This window comes from Sturnira hondurensis, unplaced genomic scaffold (genome assembly GCF_014824575.4).
Source record: "Sturnira hondurensis isolate 20B ecotype Veracruz unplaced genomic scaffold, ASM1482457v3 Scaffold0001538, whole genome shotgun sequence".
NCBI lineage: Eukaryota > Metazoa > Chordata > Mammalia > Chiroptera > Phyllostomidae > Sturnira > Sturnira hondurensis.
The window spans coordinates 1619901-1641879 of NW_028074169.1; the positions used below are offsets into that span (position 1 = coordinate 1619901).

At 42.7% G+C, this 21979-nt stretch overlaps 1 protein-coding gene across 1 annotated transcript in view; it reads right to left on the minus strand.

Annotated features, from left to right (window-relative positions):
* Positions 1–7812, minus strand: part of RUVBL1 (RuvB like AAA ATPase 1) — an 84197-nt gene extending 76385 nt beyond the window's left edge. The window contains exon 1 of the mRNA XM_037030155.1: positions 7576–7812. The gene's annotated coding sequence lies outside the window, so the exon portion shown is untranslated. The remainder of the gene's footprint in view (positions 1–7575) is intronic.
* Positions 7813–21979: the final 14167 nt, after the last annotated feature.

Sequence of the window (21979 nt, forward strand, 5' to 3'; positions counted from 1 at the left end):
TTTGGCTCTTACTCTGGGTGACATTGTTACCAGACAGGCCAGAGTGGGTCTGCTTCAGGCCAGCCTACACTGTGTGGGTTCTTGACTTGAAGCAGGAGAAACTTCACAATACTAGTCCATATGATTTTGAGAGTATGTTTATTAAAGTTGGGGATTGTAAAATGAAGGACCTAGGGTAGAAGAAGCAACAGAAGAGAACCTAGGCAGTGCTCTGTTTTGGCTCCCTAGAAACGTTATAGAAAGAAGTGAGCCTGGGCAGGCTTTTGTCAGCTCACTGTGGAGTCTGAGAAAAAGGAGGCCTTGGAGGCAGGAACAGGGGTTAAGCTGGGACGAGCTGCCACTGCCCACTGCTCCCCTGGTTGCAAGTCTCATGGGGGCCCTTAGAGCTTAGGAGAAAATAAAAAGTTCATGCCCAAGAAGAGTCATGGGCATGCTCTAGGGAGCCCACATCTGGTCTTTGTCTTGGGGGTTTTCTCTCTCTTCTGTTGGTGAAAATCTTGGGGGAGGGTTTCAACAGAATAGCCATCAGTTTTCCAGGTGCATTTTTAATATGCTGATGCATTAGAATGAGCATAGGGAATTTGGGATTATTCTTTGGTCTGCTTTACTGTTTTAATTATATCTTGGGTCTGTCTGGCTGAATTAGGTCTTTGTTATTTGTTCCCCTGACTTTAACTATCTTTGGGTTTAGCTGGCACAAACAGCATTAATTTGGTCTCTTCTGTATTTCCCTGACCAAGGTGATTTAAGCTCATATTCGCTGGCCAAAGAGGAGAGGTATACACTCTTAAGTGTCCTTGGTAAGGGAAGATAAAGTCTTGCAATTCACTAGCTGGCTATAAGTTGTTCAAATTGCTTGGCCTTGCTTAATTATCTTGCCTCAGTTTCCCCATTCCACTTGCCCAGAAATTTTCCTAGCTTCTCACTATTATGCCTCAAGATAGGGAAACAGTGGAGGGTTTTGAGAAGCATAACATGGTATAATGTATGTGTGAAAAGCACTGCTCTGGTTTTTATGTGGAGAACAGGCTGCAGGAAAGCAAGAGCTGATGTAGAGAAATTATTTCAGTAAATCAAAATATCAGTGAGCTACCACTACACACCTATTAGAAAGGTTAAAATTAAAACAAAACAACACTCATATATTGCTGGGAAATGGAAAATGGAACAGGCATTCTGAAAAACAGTTTAGCGGCTTCTTATAAAGTTTAAATATACTTATCATATGACCCAGCAATCCTACTCCTAGGTATTGACCCAAGTAATATGAAGACATGTTCACAGAGAAACCAATACATAGAGCAGCTTTATCTGTGATAGCCAAAAAAACTGGAAACAACCCAAATGTCTTTCAGCAGGTGAAGGCATAAAGCAATGATGATCTATCCATACAACAGAATACTAAACAGTGGTAAAAAGGAGCATGCACTGTAGTTATATGCAACAGTATGGATGAATCTCAAATGCGTTACACTAAGTGAAAGAAGGTGGACTCGCCCTGGCTGGTGTGGCTCAGTTGATTGAGTGCCCACCTGCGGACCAAAGGGTCAGTGGTTCAATTTCCGGTTGAGGCACATGCCTGGGTGGTGGGCCAGGTCCCCAGTGGGGAGCACTCAAGAGAGAACCACACATTGATGGTTCTCTCCCTTTTCTCCCTCCCTTCCCCTGTCTAAAAATCAAATAAATAAAATTTAAAAAAGAAGATGGACTTAAAAGGCTATCCACTATGTGCTTCCATTTACATGATGTTCTAGGGAAGGGTTGTGGAACTGTTTTGTGTCTTGATTATAGTGGTGGATACATGACTCTGTGGATTTTCCAAAGTTCGTAGAACCATAAACCATAAAGAGTGAATTCTATTGTTGTAGTCATCCAGGTAAGAGATGATATCTTGGAGCAAGTGCTAACAGTGCAGATAGTGAGATTTGGTTGCATTCTAAGGGTGAAACCAATGGGATTTGTTGATGAATTGAATGTGGGATATAAAAGGAAGAGGGGACTCATGGATTGAATCAGGTTTACTGACTGAGGAACTGGGAGAATGTAGTTTTCATCAACTGTGATAGGGGAAGTTGGTGGAATGAGGACATGAAATTTGAGATGTCTGTTTGTAGGGGTAACTTTTCCCACAAGTACCCCCATCTGCCATGGATGAAAGTAAACACTACCAAGACATGATCTGCTTGGGGAAGAGAGGTGGCCAGTTTCTCAGAGGAAAAGGGCCTTGAGCCCCTTCCTCCAGGGGCCTTTATTGGGTTGTAATACACAGTAATACAGGGCAGCAAGAATTAAACAGTAGATAACATTTCAAATAAATCTGAGGGCTTAGTCTGAGTCAGTATCTGTCAGGAAGGGGGTTTTGCTGAAACTTTAGGGTTTCCTGCTTGGACCCTTAACATATGAATGAAAGCACTCTTAGCAGAGCAGGTTTCACAGGTTTTTTAGGAATTCTTTGTGATGCCAGATTTTTCCCCAGGATCCGCTCTAGCTGTATCCCTCTCCATCAGGTATTCAGGCTTAAGTGGATTAGAGCCAGGAAGCGCTTCTCCCAGAGGACATGGGGACTCGGGCTATGTCACATAGCCAAGGGGAAAGGGTCCATTGCTCACTCTTTTTTGCAGCTCCCCGAGTCCTTCCATGATGGCCTCCCAAGTGATCATATCTGGCTTAGGTTGCTCCTCCCTGTGAGGAGACTTACCCATAATCAACACCGACCATGCTCTGGGGGCAGGGAGAGGAAACTGAGACAGCATATGCTACCAGAGACAAGACTTGTCTCCTATGGCTCGCATTCTGGAGGTTGCTCTCTCATCCTTAGCCATGGTGAGTAGTTACAATTCCTGAAACCAGGCCGAGTGGTTCACAACATCTGTTAAACATCCAAGTTGTATGTATGAACCTGAAGTTAGGAGAGAGGTCTGGGTAGAGACCTACATTTGAGAGTTGATGGCTCTTAAAACCATGAGACAGGAAAGACCACCAGGGAGTGAGTGTAAAGAGAAGTAAGAACACTGAGCTCTGGGTCCTTCCTGGATTCACTGTTATGCTTCTGTGTGTATTCTGTGCTGTTTAAGCATATAGATAAAAGGGGAGTGCCTTTTTAAATTTTATTTATTTATTTATTTTTAGAGAGATGGGAAAGGAGGGAGAAAGAGAGGGAGTGGAACATCAATGTATGGTTGCCTCTATCACACCCCATACTAGTGATATGGCCTGCAACCCAGGCATGTGCCAAGTGTTGGACGCAACCTAAGTGCCCACCAGTAAATGAGTGGATCAGAAACTATGGTACATTTACATGATGGAGTACTACGCAGCAGAAAGAAAGAAGGAGCTCCTACCCTTTGCAACAGCATGGATGGACCTGGAGGGCATGGTAGAGGGAAAATGGAGACAAGTGTACTTGAAAAAAACCCCAAAACAAAGAGGAAACCCCCCCCCAAAGTTTCATTAACATGACTAATACATCTTAGTTTCCTCATAAGAAACTCCAAGGGTTTTTGGAACTCTGTGCCAGGAACAAGGATGAAGACCATATATATATATAGTTTTTTAACAAAGTACAACATCACAGCCTTTGACAGGTCCTTCAGAGCTTCTGTCTTTGATGGTCTAGAATACAGGTGGCAAACACAAGTCCCTCAGGCTGAATCTGGCCCACTACCTTGTTTTATCTGGCCTGGCACCTTGTTTCTACCTCGTGGTAGGGTGAGCTCCTTGCCCCTAGTTAAGGAGCAGTTATGTTTATACAGTCCTAAAATTACACATGTCACCCTTTGAAAGCAATCACGAGGCTGATGTAGCTCCCCGGTGAAAATGAGTTTGATACTCCTGGTCTAGAAAGCTACATTGTCAGGCTAAAATCATACCAGGAAAGACATTTTCAGAGTAAGGTTTTCCTGCAATTTCTCCTCCCATCTTACCACCATACCATGTGGCCCAGTTTTTTGCTGCTTGGGGTCTCCCCACCATTCCCTCTCTCCTGCACATTCTTTCCTCAGTTTCCCTCGGTTCTGTGCCTGGCTAGCCCTTCTCATTATGTCTTTGTCAGCTCAAATGCCTCTTTGTTGATGAGTGTGCTCCCCTCCACCAGCCATTTTCAACCACTTTATTTCTTTGTCTTAGTCACTGTTGTACCCTGGCAAGAAGCATACCTACCACAGAGCAGTTACTCAGTTAATATTGGTTGGCTGATTGAGTAAATGAAGGAATAAATGTCTAAAGGTGTAAACTGGAGGATAATCCCAAATACCTCCTTCTCCCTCATTGCACCTCCAATTCATCACCAAGTGTAGTCAGTGGGAAATATTCTTCAAAGGTACACAGTTCCTTCTATTACCTATTCACTAAGCCTCCCTCAAAAAGAGGTCTATCCCTGACAGGGTGACTCAGTTGGTTGGAGCCATCATTTCTTACACCAAAAGGTTGTGGGTTCAATTTTTGGTCAGGGCACTTACCTAGCTGTGGGTTCCATCCCTGGTTGGACTGTGTATAGGAGGCAATCAATCGATGTTTCTCACAGCAACATCTCTCTCTCTCTCATCCTCTCTAAGTCAACAAACATATCCCCAGGTGAAGATTAAAAAAGAAGAGGTCTACTGCTTTTACCACTAAAATTTTAAAAGTGGAAGACATATTTTTATCGTTTCCTATTTGCAAGATGGGGAAATGAAGACACATGGGTGGAGGGAGGCTGCCCATAGCACAGAAACCTCAGCATTTTCCAGTCCTGTCCAATTTCTTACTGCTATTCAGTTGACCCCAGGGATATAGTCTGAATATGGTTGACTTTCAGACAACCCCAGAGCTTCCATCTCCTTGACCCTTTAGATACAGGGTTGGACTCCCTATGGGGCTCATGCTCCAAGCTGCTGGTGGGGTAGGACCAGTCTTGGAGCCATTCTGGAGGGAGGGTCATTAAAGCTGAAGACATAAAGACATAGGTTAATTCCAGTCCCTCCACTGGGCAGCTCTTAGGTATAACAGGCCGTTAACTGCTACTGTAACCAAATAAAATGGAGGTTTGGCTGCTAGCCACTACAAAAGCCAAACTTGTGAGGCAGGTACTGGTGCAAAGGGAAAGAGTTTTTATTCAGGTGCTGCACAATCTGGGGGAATGGTGGACTCTTGTCTGTAGGACCATCTCATCTTTCTTCCATGGAAAACTCCATCAATGTCCTCAGCAAGGCCAAGACAAAAGCCAGTGTCCAGAATTCCTGCTCCATTTTAAAGTATAGTTCTTTGTAGCCTCCAGTCAACTGCTGAGCAGCCTTAGTCCCCATCCAGGTAACTTAGCTTGTTCCTGGTTGTTCATTTCAGGCTCCCTCCTGGAGCCTGAGTGTGGAGCCCACACAACCATGGGCCATACAATCACATGGCTAGGGCCATATGATCACATGCTCCTAGGGGAGAGAGCACATGAACTCACAGGCAAGTGCAACACCAGGTGGGCAGGAGAGTGTCTTTGTTACCATGATATTATAATAGCTTGAGCTTGGGATGGACTGGGGGCTCCCTCAAAATGACCAATTAACTTCTGCATGCTTTAGGTGGGCCCACCTCCCAACCAATCCCTTTTTCCCCCAGGCTAGACTAACAGGCCTCTTTGGTCTAATACCTCCTCCTGTGTCATTTTGACTTCTATGGCACATGTGCCTGCTTTCCCCTGGTCACACCCCCAATCTGGTACCAGAGTAGGGTGCCTTTTTTCTATTCAATTATTTTGCTAGCTTTTGGCACTCTTGGGGCCCTATCCATGATATTTCTAACTTTCTGCATTCAGTGTAAGAGCCTCCCTCTGCTGACATGTTGGCTGATGGGAGAGAGTCCTCCATTCTCCAACTGACTGTTTTATGGTAATGCTACAACCTACAGCCCCAAGTATCAGTTGCTTAAAGAAAAAATTTGTGACCCCACCACAGACCTATGCAGGTTGGAAGGTTGGGCATGGGACAAAACTTTATGTTCCTCTGCTTCACAACTTTATGGGGACCCAGATTCCCTCCATCTAGAGACTCTGCCCTTTTCTGGCCTTTGGAGTTTTCACCATTAAGCCAGCAGATGGGCAAAGAGTGTGGAGGATTGCCTAACAAATGCCTGGAGGTAACCAATATCATTTCCCCCCCGTTTCCATGGGCCAGAATGCAGTCAATGGCCTTGCTAACTGCAAGAGAGTCTGAGACATGCAATCTAGCTGAATTCCCAGGTGAAAAAGGAAAATGGGTTGGTAAACACTAGCCAGATTGTCCTTCCCTCGCTCAGGACTTAATTTACAAGTTTATTCCTCTGAGAGGTCTCTCTTGACACATCCTCACCACCAAGTCTGGGCTATTTTCTTCCTATTGGCTTCCTTTTATGGGATGATGTTGACTTGTTTGTTCCCTCCTTTAGACAAGAAGAACAGAGAGTATATCAGGCTCTTTGATGTGCAGTGCTTCTAGTGCAATGCCTAGCGCAGAGCTACTCAATATATGTTGATTTAATGACTTTCTCTGGGACAGTTTCCTCTTCTATAAGATGGGAATACCAGCCAGATAAGGACTGTTGTTAGTATGGGTATTGTGTGTATATGCACTTAGCAGCAACTTTTTCATCAGCGAGTGCCATGTGCCTAAAAAATATAAGTGTCCCTTTCCCAAATCCCTCCCTTAAGTCTTCATCTTATGCTGTGCAAGCCTCTTGTCAAGTGGCAGCACATGGCTCATACCTACCCCAGCCTGTGCCCTTCCTGTGCTGCAGGATGGACTGGATTGTGTTTGCTCATCTCTGGAACCCTTCTCCTAATGCAAGGCTTGGACCACAGTAGGCATCAGGGAGCACTTACTACAGGCTTGATTACATCAGAACATTGCCTGGCTTGTCACAGAGGGCAAACTGGCTGCCAGGCAAAATTGAACAAATTTTGTGCTTGGCCACAATCGTGTTTAAATTAAAAGCTAAATTAGTTGCTGACATGCAAAAGTCAGATTTCATATAGAAATACTCTCTTCTCCTGAAAAATGGTAAGATCAGCAGTGTTAGGCTATTAGTCCTGGCTAGTGTCAATTGACTGAAACTGAGCAATGGTTTCCCCCTTTAGACTCAACATGCTCTCCACTTCAGTCTCTACTACCCTCTGACACCTCAAATACTGTTAATTTCTCTCCTTTGAGTTACCTGCCTGGCCAGTGTAGACACTTAAATCTGTTGATGACAACTCTTTTAGTAGTTCTAGACACTTTGAGAATCTAGTAAGATTTATGGAATCTCTCTCTAGCACATGCGCATAAACAATATTTTACATAAAATATGGAGCTTTGTAGCTCATCCTAAGGCAGGCTATAGACTCCGAGGGTGAGAATTCCTGAGTCATTCTCTCCTGTGTTGTAGCACTCTCTCCTAGATTTCCCATGGCTGGTTCCTTCTCAACCTTGGAGCCTCAGCTTAAACAGCAACTCTGACAAGCCTATATATTGATTGTAAGGTAGCTGCCCTCTCTTCCCCTGGTGTCCCAGTCCTTTTAAATCTTTGCTTTTATTTTTCCTAGAGGGCTTATCACTCTCTGAATCGGTCTGGTTCAGTCATTAGTTCACCTACCTATTTGTGTGTGATCTTTACAGCTCCCAACGCAATGAATAGTGCCTGGTACCTTGTTGAAGTGAATGGCAGGATGGATGGATGAGATTCCCCAACCTCAGGCTCCTCCAAGCTTCAGATAGGAAGAGCCAGATAATAGCACCCCTGTAGTCGGTGACTTCTGCTGAGTCCGGTCCCTGGGGCACCCATGCCCCTGCAAGGTGTCTGGTGGTTCCCTCAGGTGCCTGGAAGGCGGAAACTTCGGTGCCGGAACGGGCGTGCCTGGAGCGCGGGCGGCGGAGGGGGGCAGCTTAATGAGTCGGACCGCAGCGTCCACCGCAGGAGAGGCGAAAAGGCGGGTGTCCTGGGTGGCGGTGGCATGGCGGGGCGGCGGGTGAATGTGAATGTGGGAGTGCTGGGTCATATCGACAGCGGCAAAACGGCGCTGGCGCGGGCGTTGAGCACCACGGCCTCCACCGCCGCTTTCGACAAGCAGCCGCAGAGCCGCGAGCGTGGCATCACGCTCGACTTGGGTTTCTCATGCTTCTCGGTGCCGCTACCGGCGCGTCTACGGTTGGCGAGTCCCGCGTCAGACCTGGCGCAGGAGGCCGGCCCGGATCTCGGAGAGTCGGAGCTTCAGGTCACCCTGGTCGACTGCCCCGGGCACGCCTCCCTCATCCGGACCATCATTGGCGGTGAGCGCGGGTCGGGGAGGGAGCCGAGCTCGCGGCTGCTGGGCGAAGCGGCCCGGCTCCTCTGTTGCGGAAGGGAGATCAGGTCACTTAATAGATAGGGCCAACTGGGCCCCTGGAGGCTGACATGAGCCTTCCAGGTCCTGGCAGCAACAGAACAGAGGCTTTGGAACTCAAAACTCAAAGGCCTGTTGACTTGGAAGCTTTTCCCTCACAGCACAACCAAGCAGGAAGGTACTTTCCTTAAAAAAGAAGTTTTTTTTATTTTTTTTAAATCGATACGTGTTTGCAATGCACGAACAAATTGAGAAAACTGAAAGACTACAAAAAGGGTATAGCAAAGTGTCACAAAAAGATCTCCGGTCACCTGTCTGTCCGCCAGTCCCCTTGTTCCCATTGGAGTCAACCACTGTTCCCAGTTTCTTGTGTATTATTTCAGAAAAACTCACGTAAAGACAAGCATATCTGTATATCTGTACCCTCCTCATTATTTTTCTTCCCGCTCTTTTTTTTTTAACAAAATGGTAGCAATATATACAATATTGTACTGAACTCTAAGGGAACTCTGTCTGTCTGTACATATAAAGCCACATCATTCTTTTTAAAAGTTCTCATAAAACTCCATTGTACACTTGTACCAACTTTATCTTAACTATATCTTAATGTTATACATTTATGCCATTTCTAGTTTTTGCTGATGGCACTTAAGTGGATTTTCTAGGAAAGAAGTCTTTAATGGGTGTGCTATTATATCGATAGGTTAAACTCCTAGAACTGAACTGGTGGGGGCAGAGAGCATGTGTATTTTTAGTCATGTGTATTGCCAAAATGCCCTCTTAAGCTGTACCATTTACTTTATTTTTAATTATAGAAGTAGTACACGAATATGTTTTACTTGTGAAGAATGCCAACATTACAAATCAAACAAAAGTTCCTTAATTACCCCTCCTGTCTCCAGAGAAAGCCACTTAACCTTTGTGGATTACTTTTCCAAACCCATTTTACTACACTTAAGTCTATGGACAGGGCTTTAAAACTTGTGTTGTTTTTAGAGAAAAATGATAAAATAATACAAGCAAATGACACAAAAGTCATATTGCTAAAAGAAGTCTCCTCACTGCTGACCCAAGTACCTGGTTAAATTCTGTTTTCCATTTCCTTGTGTTTTCTTTCAGTGATAGTCACTACACCTACAAGGACATATGGGAATATATGTTGGGGAGATGATCCCTTTTTTTTATTGAAGATGTTTACTCCTCAGTTCTACAACAGCAGTATCTTCAAAGATAAATTAAAAGGATGAAACAGTGATTTAGACATAGATTTGAAATAAAGAATTTTTTGAAAGGTTCCAGGTAGGGAGGAGAATGAGCAGGGAGAGCTGGAGGTGGAGCCAGTGCAGGTTTCCAGCTGTCACCAGTTGCATCATCAGGCATCTTGAAAAGCTTATAGAGCATGTCCTTCTCCTGGGTCCCTCTCAGCTATCAGACAGCTGTTTTGCTGGTGCTATAAAGGAGGCAGATAGAGGTTGAAGGGAGTTTGTAGAGGTATTTTCTCAGGAGGACTGATTGGACCGGGTGCAGATCCCAGCTTGTTTTCTGTGTGGACTCTGACCTGAACCCTTGATGTGGTTCATCATGGATTGATGATTTTATTGGCCTGGTGGCAGATAACCTATTTAGTCCCTGAGCATGCCAAGTCTGATAATACAGTGATGAGAGTATTAAGTACTTTGATCATTGTTACCACTTAACTGTTCCAAGCTGTAGGCAGTTTGAGGTAATTTCCCCATTTTACAGGGGAGGAGATTGAGGCTCAGAGAAGAGAGGGGATCTGCCCAAGGTCACACTGCCTAAAGTCTCCTACTAGAGCCATATTTCAGTCCTCAGATGACTCTTAAGGGATATGTGATCTTCTTTAGTCTTTTGCCCTCCCCTTGTAACTGAATTCTGTTTGGTCATATCCAAATACATTTTAAGACATGTACTCTGACCCATTCTAGGTTGGAAGTGGAAGAAACAGGTAAAAAAAAACGAGAATGCAAATTCTTGGTGTTTTTTAGTAAATAGCATAGGCAAGTGGTAAATGATGTACTTTTGGGTCAGAACTGGGCTTGGGGCCAGGCTTTTACCCTTATTAACTGTTTGACCTGTGAACTTAACTGTAGACCTTCCAAAGGTTGGCTGAGAGTAGTAACTATTGGGTTGGCCAAAAAGTCTGTTTAGTTTTTTCTGTAAAATAAAAGAAACATTTTTCATTTTCACCAATATCTTTATTGATTTGGATATTTTGGGTATCGGCCATCTCCTGCTATTGGTTTCTAGTGGATAGAGGCCAGAGGTGCCGTTAAACATCTTCCAATACATAAGACAGCCCCACAGCAAAGAATTATTTGGCCAAAATGTTGGTAGTACCATGAGATTTAGCAAACCACTTTTTTAATTTATTTTTTAAATTTTATTTAATTATTTTTCACGTACAGCTTTCTGTCTATTACTCCCATCCCATCCCACCCCCAGTGCTCCCCACCTCTCTCCCATTTCCACCCTTCTCAGTTGTTGTCCATGTATCCTTTATATATGTTCCCCTATTTCCCCTGAAATTCCCTCTCCTCTCCCCTCTGGTCACTGTCAGCCTATTTCAGTGTCTTTGGTTATATTTTGCTTGCTTGTTTGTTTTGTTGTTTAGCTTCCTGTTAAAGGTGAGATCATATGGTATTTGTCCTTCAACACCTGGCTTATTTCACTCAGCATAATGCTTTCTAGTTCCATCCATGCTGTTAGCAAACCACTTGCGACACATTTGATCAGTCACAGCACCTTCTGCACAAATTGTTTTTGTGTTACAGTTGCGGTTTTACTTTCTTGAAATAATAAAGCACATTATGCTGAAAATGTATGTCTTTTTCCATCCTCAATATTAAAATGGCTGCACAAAAATTCACCAGTTTTGATCAGTTTTTTTAAAAATGCAGGCTGATATGACAACTGTCACAACACAATCTAACAAAATTGTTTTGAATGAAGTTAAAGACGACTAAGCACTACTAGAGCCATTGTACAGAAAAAACTAAACAAATTTTTGGCCAACCCAATACAAAGCTCTATATTGGCATTGCTTTTCTGGCATGTTTGCCACTTCTTGAACAAAGCCTACAAGAAGTGTGGTTGAGGAAATTGGAATTTAGGGGACTGCTAGTGAGTAGCACAGCCCAGATCTGTTTCACTACAAAGCTAGAGTTTTTTTCCCCATGCTTCTCCAGGCCACTTTATACTGCCACTTTACAGAGAAGCTCTGTAAAGTGGCAGTATAAGAAAAGTTTCAGGCACTAGCCTGATCCTATATACCCAGTGCCACCAAGAATTTGTCAAGTCCTGGTCTAGAGTATAAAATTGTAGAAAGAAAGAAGAGGAACTTTTCTGTTATAAGTACATTGTGGCTTTTTTTTTTTTTACTTTTCTCTCACCTCCTGAGTAAGACTTTCTACTGTCATTAAAATGTGAGCTGAGCAGATTGGAATTTGAGACCATGGCTGCTACTGTTTTTCCTTAATAGGTCAGATTCCCACTCTCCTTTTTAGGGAAATGAGAAAATAGATATTTTTTCTTTTGAGGGGAAGGATATTTGCATTTTAGACCCTGCTCTACTTCAGACCTGTTGCTAAGAATTTGTTTATTTTATTTTATTTTAAATTTTATTTAATTCTTGTTCAAGTACAGTTTTCTGTCTTATATTCTCAGCCCTGCCCCCCGCCCCCCCCCCCGAAGAATTTTATTTTATGCAATAACTCCAAGTGGTGGGCATGTGGTGGGAGTGTTAGCCCTATTTTTCAGATGAGGATACTGAAGCTTGGAAAGTAAAACCCACTTGGCTGGTGTTGGAACCTAACTCTGCTGCCCTTAACCTGGATCTGGTTGATACCTTTAGTTATCCTCATGACCTATAAACCTATAGATATCTTTGTCTTCTTCAAATCTCTCTTGAGGCCAACTCCTGGCTTGTGGCAGCTGTACTCTTACAATGCTGAATATTGTTATTCCTCTCCTGGCCACTTGCACTCCTCTCTAATTCATTCCCCACACAGTAGGCAGTGTACTCCTCTTACAAATGCTGATCAGACCATGTCAACCCTTAGCTTCAAGACTTTCCATTGACTTCTCATTGTGCTTAGAGTAAAACACAGCTTCCTTTAAAGCCACAGGAAGAAAGACCTTCTTTATGGTCTGGCCTTTGTCTTCCTCTAATCCTCGTCCCTTCCTCCCCTGACCTTCAGCTACACGGGTTTCAATTCTACTTATTGAATGTGCTGGTCTTAGCACCTACTGTTTTCTCTGTTTAGTACATTTGCTCCCCATTGTTTAAATGTCTCAGTTTAAATGTCACCTCCTCAGAGATGCCTCCTCTGATCTACCTATCTAGTGTCCCTTCCTCTCTCTCTCTCATATTTTCTCATGTCTGTGTTTTATTTCTTTATGGCCCTTTTCACTATCTGATACGTTTTGTATTTGCTTGTCGATTGTCTCTTTTCTTTATGAGCAGAGCAGGAACCGTACCTATCCTGTTCAGTAGCATATTCTAACTTCTTGGGCCAGAGCGTGGGGTGTAGTAGGCATTTGGTAAGTTCTGAATGAATGAAGCTGTGTACCAACTCCTGGGCTAACTTGTTAATAGTGAGCAGAAAGCAATCAGTATGGGGCCTGGCTTGCAGTAGGTATATAATGCATGTTGATTCTTTTCCCTCCCTCTAGGACCTGACAGCAGAATTGGTGAGAGGACACTGTTCCACGTTAGAGCTATTTTAGGTTAGAGCTAAAACCTATTAGAGCTTTTTGCACATAGGACAAAAGCAGGAGTAACTTACTTTGTTGAGGGGAGGATAGGGTATGATAGGGGAAGAAGAACTTTCTTAGTAGAGAAAGTACCTAGGTAAGGCTCTGAGGTTTAACCTGCTGTGTTTTCTGTTTAGAATCAGAGATAACTGCTAGCAGTTAGGTGCACCTGGAAATCAGTATGATGTGTAGGAAGGTGTGCTGAAGATGAAGACAAAAGCGTTTGTGGGCTAGATCCCAAGTGTTGGGCTTAGAGTAGGCCCTTAGTTTAGATTTCTCCTAAGGGTAGTGAGAGCTTTTAAAGCAGGTTTGTGACATTATCGGGCCCAAGATTTAAAAAGATGCAAGATAACTGGGAAGCAACTCCTACTGGCAGGAGACACCACACTGTACCTGGGATAATTTTGACCACTTGCTGAATACATTATTCTCAGTAGAAGAAAATTAGAACTGTTGTCTGAGTTCCTTGATGATATCTCGGAAATTTAATGTATCTTAAGATCAGCTCTCTTTAATTCTATTGCTCCCCCCAAATACTTTCATGTACAAAAAAGAATTCATTCATAACTTAGAGAAAATTGGGTTTTATTTCCTTGATTCACATGGCCATAGCTAAAACTCCTAAGTGGTGCTGTGGGTAATAGTGACAGCAGTACTTAGCATTTATTTCATTCTACCTTCCCTCATGTCCTTTTTTTTTTTTTTCATTTAAACCTCACAGCAATTCTGTGAGGTAAGACATGATATTCCCATTTTACAGATGGAAAAGCAGGGGCTCAGAAGGGTCAGGAAACTGTTATAAGTTTTAAGAATTCTGTTTGATCTGACTACACAGCACTACTCAGGCATTCATTCTCAATATGAATTACAAAATGTACCTATCCCCTCCAGTCTCCTGTAGTGGTGTTTCAGGGCAGTATTTTTCTCTAATCCATTTTAGGAGATAAATCTTTCAGGGTTAAGACTTCCAAAAGATTCAGTAATGTATGTTTTAAAGACTTGGATGGGGATAAGGGACTTAGACCCATCCTTAATCTAACTCTGGAAGAAAAGAGGAGAGCTGAAAAATGCTGGTATATTGGTTAGGCAATTTATATCTTCTGGTGGCTGGTAGGATTAACAGTCTATTGTCTCCTAGTCTTTTGTTCTGGTGGTTAATGAATAGCAGCCCTTCTGCCACCACTTGTCGCCCTGATCTCTTGCCTCCTGTGCCTACCATTTAAGTGACACTTCCTGTGTGGCTTGGACCCTCTCAGATTCCCCTGGCCACAGCTGATGAGAGCTGCCAAAGCCTAGTAAGCAACTCATGGTTGCTCCTTTGGAGGGAAAACAGTCATTAGCCCCGGGGGACTTTTGTCTCTCTAGCCCAGGAGAGAACATTCTTTGTTAAACAAGCTACTTTGCTTTCTCTGTTGTAGCAGCTTTCTGAGTTCTTGGTGCTAATGTGGAGAAAGTGCTTGTCCCTTTGTCCTGTCTTATCAAGGGGTGTGCATGCAGTCTGTCTGAAATACTCGCTTTGCACCCATGAAACAGGGTTTTTGTGTGTGTTAACAAATATGTGTTTTTAACCAGATTTTTAAAAAATTGATTTTTAGAGAGGAAATGGGAGAGAGAGAGAGAAACATCAATTTGTTGTTCCACTTATTTATTCATTTATTGATCAATTCTTCTATGTTCTCTGACTGATCAAACCTGCAACCTTGGCATATTGGGATGACGCTTTAACCAACTGAGCTACCTGGCCAGGGCCTCAACTAGATTTTTTATACTAACCTTTAGGCATGTGTACATAATGCCCAGAAAGCTGCACAGCACAAGCAGCATAACAAACTGGGAGCCTGATCACTCAAGGAATTTGGATGTTATTCTAATGCAAAACCAACCAACCAACCTTGTGGGGGCACTCCGTGTACAGAAGCCCTCCACTGCCACGGATGAGAATAAATCTACCAAGACATGATCTGCTTGGGGAGAAAAGGTGGCCGATCTCTCAAAGGAGAGGGGCCAGGAGCCTGTTCCTCAATGGGCTTTTATTGGGTTTAATTTGCGTAAGAATACAGGTAAAGTTCATCAATCATTGTCAGGCAGTAAGATCAAACAAGATAGCATACAAAGAACTATGAGGGCTTATTCTGATCAGGGTCAGATAGCTAAAGGGCCATAAAACTTTGAGGAAACAAACTCGTTTTATGCTTAAGTCAGGCAGGGGAAGTAAGGCAGCCAAGAGATTAGGAGACGTCTTGCAAACAGAATGAGGACTCAGGCTATGTCAAAGTCCAGGGGCGAGGGCCCATCACCCTCTTTTTCTGTAGCCCCCCAAGTCTCCCTGAGGGCCCCTTCATGACCATGCCTGTCTCAGGTCATCCCATAGACCATTCCTTGAGGAATCCCTGTCAGTGACTAACCAGTCATCCATCCAGGGCCAAGCAGGATGAAGTAAAAGGGAGCAGAGGCTGACGCTCCTACCCAGAAGATAAGTTTTATCTCCTTAGTGGCTTATGGTCCCAAGCTCTCTTACTCAGCCTTAGCCACGCAGGATTACAGCTTCTGAAACCAAGCAAGTGGTTCCCAACACAACCTGGTTTTCTTTGTCCCTAGTCTTTTTATGAATCTGCATAGAAATAAATCATGTTACATTATGGTATTTATATATATGTGTCTTAAAATATTGAGGCGTTTAATATTGAATGTTTAAAGGAGTAGACATAAGTGGAAATGCATCTTTCAACTTCTTTAGCTCTTACAATCTGTCAGACCTAGGTTCCTTGAGCCTTTGTGTTCACCCAGGAAAAGCTGCCTTTTATTTTTTCTTCTTTGTTGAAAGATGTGCACCATAAATGAAGATGCTGCTCTCCAATGCTACTTTTTCAATGTTCTCTACTGCCAAGGGGTGCTGAGGCAAATACTGGTGTCTCTTGTGTTAACTTGTTTAAAACATCTTTATGCCCAGTCAAAAGTTGGCCTCACTCGGTGCCGAGTGTACTTCTATTCAAATACAACTCTTGTTTTGTCTGCTACTTTATCAGTCTCTGACTCCACCTGATCTCCTTCCATGTTGAAGTGCCTTTAGCTATCTCTAGGAGACTCAAGTTGAGCTGGGTCTACAGCGCTTTTTCCTGGAGTTGAACAGCAGGTGACTTTATTTCAGTTTGGGTGACTGTGGGAGTAGCACATCAGAGATGCAGCTTTGAGTTTAAATTAATGCAGAATATTTGAGCAGGAAGCAACAGGAAAGAATAATGACAACAGGTAGTCATATTTCATTCTGTTGGGGTACATGTTTTTTCTCATGGGGCTTGCTTGCCCTTGAGAACAAAACGTATCAAATGTTAAATCAAAGAATATTTTTGTAGTCATGCTAGGAATGGAAAATAATGCAAAGACTTTGCCTTCTTGAGGCAGATATTTTTGCTGGAGGGTTAAAATCAGAGTCAGAAGGAAATCATAGCCATAGCTTTTGGTAAATCTGTAATCATTTGAAATTAATTGTTTTTAAACCTCTCACTTAGCATTTCCTTCGTTTTCTCTCAGTATTCTTCTTGGGGTTTTCCTTCAAATCATCCCATTCAGGTTGAAATGGGATTTGAGTAGGCATCTCAGGAAGCAACTCATAAGTTAAGCCCTGGGACATATCCTCTCCTCCTCCCCATCTGCTCTGTCATTCTTTGTTGGCTGGAGCCTTCTTATAACTTGGAGACTGTGCTGAATGAAGATAACAGTATATGGAGCTCTGGTGCTTTGGGTAATCCAGAGGTTTCAGTCCTGGTGAGGTAGAGCCTTGCATTTCTGAGGTGGCCTCAGGGTGGAGTGGGGTGGGGAGCAGAATGAGCCTTCATGGGCCGGGCTCCAGTTTCACCTCATGCCTCCACTCCTCTGCTGCAAGCTGGCGTCCACGTTTTTTTTATAGTTGTTCAAATACAGTTGTCTCCATTTTCACCTCACCATGCCGCTCCCACCCCCTGCCCTACCCATTCCTGCCTCCCATCTTCGAATTTATCCCCTTTGGCTTTTTCTATGTGTCTTTTGTACATGTTCCTTGATGGACCTTCTCCTATTTTCCCCTATTATCCCTTTCCCCCCTCCTGTCTGTTTACTGTCAGTTTGTTCTTTATTTCAGTGTCTCTGGTTATATTTTGCTTGCTTATTTGTTTCATTGATTAGGTTCCACTTATAGATGAAATCATATGGTATTTCTCTTTTACTGCCTGGCTTATTTCACTGAGCATAATGCTCTCCAATCTCATCTATGCTGTTGCGAAGGGTAGGAGCTTCTTTTTTCTTCAACTGCATAGTATTCCATCATGTAAATATGCCATAGTTTTTTGATCCTTTCATTTACTGGTAGGCACTTAGGTTGCTTCCAGCACTTGGCTATTGTGAATTGTGCTGCTATGAACCCTGAGGTGCATAGGTTCTTTTATGTTGGTGTTTCAGGATTGTTGGGGTATAATGCCAGCAGTGGTATTGCCAGGTCAAAAGTCAGTTCCATTTTTAGTTTTCTGAGGAAATTCCATACTGTTTTCCACAGTGGCTGCACCAGTCTGCAATCCCACCAACAGTGCACTAGAGTTCCCTTTTCTCCACAACCTCTCCAACACTTGTTTATTGATTTGTTTATGATGGCCATTCTGACTGGTGTGAAGTGTTATCTCATTGTGGTTTTAATATGCATTTTTCTGATGGTTAGTGATGCTGAGCCTCCTTTTATTTGTCTCTAGGCCTTCTGTATGCCCTCCTTAGTGAAGTGTCTGTTCTGGTCCTTTGCCCATTTTTTATTTTATATTTATTTTTTATTGTATTATTATTATTTTTTAGTTGCCATCAGTAAGAAATTTGTTTTAGGGGGACTTCCAGTCAAGATGGAGGTGTAGGTAGACACACTGTGCAGTCCTTGCACAACCAAAATAAGTACAACGACAATCTAGAAACAGAATAACCAGAACTGACAGAATATTGAACTCTATGGAAGTCGAACAACCAAGGATATAAAATAGACACATCATCCTGACCGGTAGGCGGGGTGGAGTTGAGCAGCCAGATGGAGAGGGGTCGTGGCACAAAAAGTGGTGGCACCAGGTGTGCAAGGGACCTTGGCGCACAAGACGGCAGTGGGTGGACCCCAGGCATGCAGGCGATGGCTGGCAGACCCCGGGTGTAGGGTGGCAATGGCAAACACAGTGAGGCAGCAATTGTGAAGCGAGGAAATGCACGCAAGGCGGCCTGGTTCACCTGGAGGAAGTGGCAGAAGGGACTGAAATCCAACCCACAGCCGAGCAAGCACCATTGTTCCGTACAAACCCCTCCCCCACATACAGCATCACAACTCAGCAACTGGGTTGCCCTGCCCTGATGAACACCCAAGGCTCTGCCCCTCATGTATAATAGGCACAACAAAACAAAACAAAAAAAATGGCTCAAACAGAAGAACAGATCAAAGCTCACAGCAAATACAAGTAAGCGAGAAAGAGATAGCTAATCTATCAGATGCACAATTCAAAGCCCAGGTGATCAGGATGTTCACAGATTGGTTGACTTTGGTCACAAATTAGATGAAAAAATGAAGGCTATGCTAAGCAAAATGAAGGAAAATGCACAGGGATCCAATAGTGATGGGAGGAAAACTGGGACTCAGATCAATGGAGTGGCTGAGAAGAAAGAAAGAAACAGTCAAACAGAAAAGAATGAAGAAGCAAGAATTCAAAAAAATGAGGAGAGGCTTAGGAAACTCCAGGACATCTTTAAATGTTCCAACGTCTGAATTATAGGGGTACCAGAAGGGGAAGAGGAACAGCAACAAATGGAAAACTTATTTGACCAAATAATAAAGGAGAACTTCCAATCTGGCGAAGGAAATAGACTTCCAGGAAGTCTAGGAAGCTCAGAGAGTCCCAAAGAAGTTGGACCCAAGGAGGAACACATAAAGACCCATTATAATTACATCACCAAAGATTAAAATGAAGGAGAGAATCCTAGAAGCAGCAAGAAATAAGGGGACAGTCACCTACAAAGGAGTTCCCATAAGACTGTTAGCTGATTTCTCAAAAGAGACCTTACAGGCAAGAAGGGGGTGGAAAGAAGTATTCTAAGACATGAAAGGCTAGGACCTACATCCAAGATTGCTCTATCCAGCAAAGCTTTCATTTAGAATGGAAGGGCAGATGAAGTGCTTCCCAGATATGATCAAGTTAAAGGAGTTCATCATAATATGAAATGTTAAAGGGACTTATCTAAGAAAAAGAAGATTAAAAACATGCATAGTAAAATGACAGCAAACTCATTTTGACAGCAACCACACCTAAAACGAAAAGAAAAACAAACTAAGCAAACAAGTAGAACAAGAGCAGAACCACAGAGATGTAGATCACATGGAGGGTTAGCGACAGGAGAGTGGGAGGAGAAGAGGGGGAAAAGGTACAGAGAATAAGTAGCATAAATGGTAGGTAGAAAATAGATGGCAAGAACAGTATGGGAAATGTAGAAGCTAAAGAACTTAAGACACATTGACATGAACTAAAAGGAGGGTATGTGGGTGGGAGAGGGTGTACAGTGTGGAGGGGAATGAAGGGGGGAAATGGGAAAACTGTAATAGCATAATCAATAAAAATTATTTAAAAAATAAGACATTTACTTGTTTAAAAAATCCAAATGCTGTCATTGTTCATAAAAACTTAACAGGTTTATTTGTATTCTTATAAAGTTGAACTTCTTGAAACTTGTTCACTGAAACACCTTGACTTACATTAATGCCTTATGTCCCCACATTTATGTTAAAAAATTTGCACACAAATGAAAATGGAAATACAGCCAATACCTGATTTCTGTTCCCTATTTTCTACTTGCAAATGTGTACTTAGGTACCTTTTTGACCCCATGGGAAAAATGTATCTAATGTTCAGAACTACCAGTAATAGGACGAAGATTATGTTCCAGTTAAAGGCGAGATCATGTGGTATTTGTCCTTCACCGCCTGGCTTATTTCACTTAGCATAATGCTCTCTAGTTCCATCCATGCTGTTGCAAAGGGTATAAGCTCCTTCTTTCTCTCTGCTGCATAGAAATCCATTTCGTAAATGTACCATAGTTTCTTGATCCACTCATTTGCCAATGGACACTTAGGTTGCTTCCAGCACTTGGCTATTGTAAATATAACCAGAGTGATTGAAATTAAGAACAATCTAACAATATCCAGAGGGGAGGGGGAGGGGAGAGTGGGGAGAAGGGTGTTCAGGAACTGATATAAGGGACACATGGACAAAACCAAGGGGGAGGGTAGAACCAAGGGAGGGAGGTGGGTTTGGATGGGGTGGAGGGGAGGGGTAGGAGAAAATGCAGAAACTGTAGTTGAACAACAATAAAATAATTTAAAAAATTTTAAAAGAATAACAGGAAGAAGATAATTTTTTTTTAAAGAATGAAATATTTCCTGTCATAGTGGATTCTTATGCACGTTCTCCACATGTGTGGCATGCTAGCTGGATGTCTTTTGGCATAATTGTTACACATTTGGTATGGATAGCACACAGGTTGGTGTCTTCAGAAAGGCCAACGAGATAGGCTTCATTTGCTTCCTGCACAGCACTGATAGCTGTGCTCTGGAAGTACAGATCTGTTTTGAAGTCCTGAGCAATTTCTTGCACCAGTCACTGGAAGGGAAATTTGCAAATCAGAAGTTCAGCTGACTTCTGATAATGTCTAATTTCATGAAGTACAACAGTACCAGGCCTGTAATGATGAGGTTTCTTTACCACTCCAGTAGAGGGAACACTCTTGTGAGTGGCTTTGGTAGCCAGTTGCTTCCTTGGTGCTTTACCACCAGTCGATTTGTGGGCAGTCTGCTTTGCATGAGTCATGGTATAGGGATCTCTTTACTTCTCCCCTTCTCCTTCAGCAGGAGCTAGGTGAGCTGGAGGAGATGCTGGCATTAGAGAGCAACGGGGGCTGTGAATACCTGCCCATTTTTAAATTGGGTTCTTTATGTGTTTTGGAGATCAAACCCTTGTCTGAGATGTCATTTGCAAATATACTTTCCCGTGCAGTTGTTTCCATTTTCATTTTGCTGATGTTTTCTTTAGCCGTGCAGAAGCTTTTTATTTTGATGATGTCCCACTTGTTTATTCTTTCCTTTATGTTCCTTGCTCTGGGGGGTATATCAGTGAAAATATTGCTGCGTGGAATATTGCTGAGGTTTTCCTTCCTTGTTTAGGAGTCCTCTAGGACTTTTATGGTGCCGCAACTTATATGTAAGTCTTTTATCCATCTTGAATGTATTTTTGTGTGTGGTATAAGTTGGTGATTGAATTTCATATTCTTGCATGTAGTTGTCCAGATATCACAAAATCATTTGTTGAAGAGGTTATTTTTGCTCCATTTTATGCTTCTTCCCCCTTTGTCAAATACTAATTGACCGTAGAGACTTGGGTTTATTTCTGGGCTCTCTGTTCTGTTCCATTTCTCTATGTGTCTGTTCTTATGCCAGTATCAGGCTGTTTTGATTACAGTGGCCTTGTAATATGGTTTGATACCAGGTATTGTGATCCCTCCTACTTTGCTCTTCTTTCTCAAAATTGCTGTGGCTTATTCAGGGTTGTTTATGGTTCCATATAAATTTCTGAAATGTTTGTTCTATATTTGTGAAATGTGTCATTGGTATTTTAGTAGGGATTGTGTTAAATGTATAAATGGCTTTGGGTAATATGGACATTTAAATGATGTTAATTCTTCCATTTCATGAACATGGTATATGCTTTTATTTATTTGTGTCTTCCTTAATTTCTTTCTTTAGTGTTGTGTAGTTTTCTGAGTACAGGTCTTTCACCTTCTTGGTAAAGTTTATTCCTAGGTACTTTAGTTTTCTTGTTGCTGTAGCTGGTGGAATTTTTTTCCTGATTTCTGATTCTGATATTT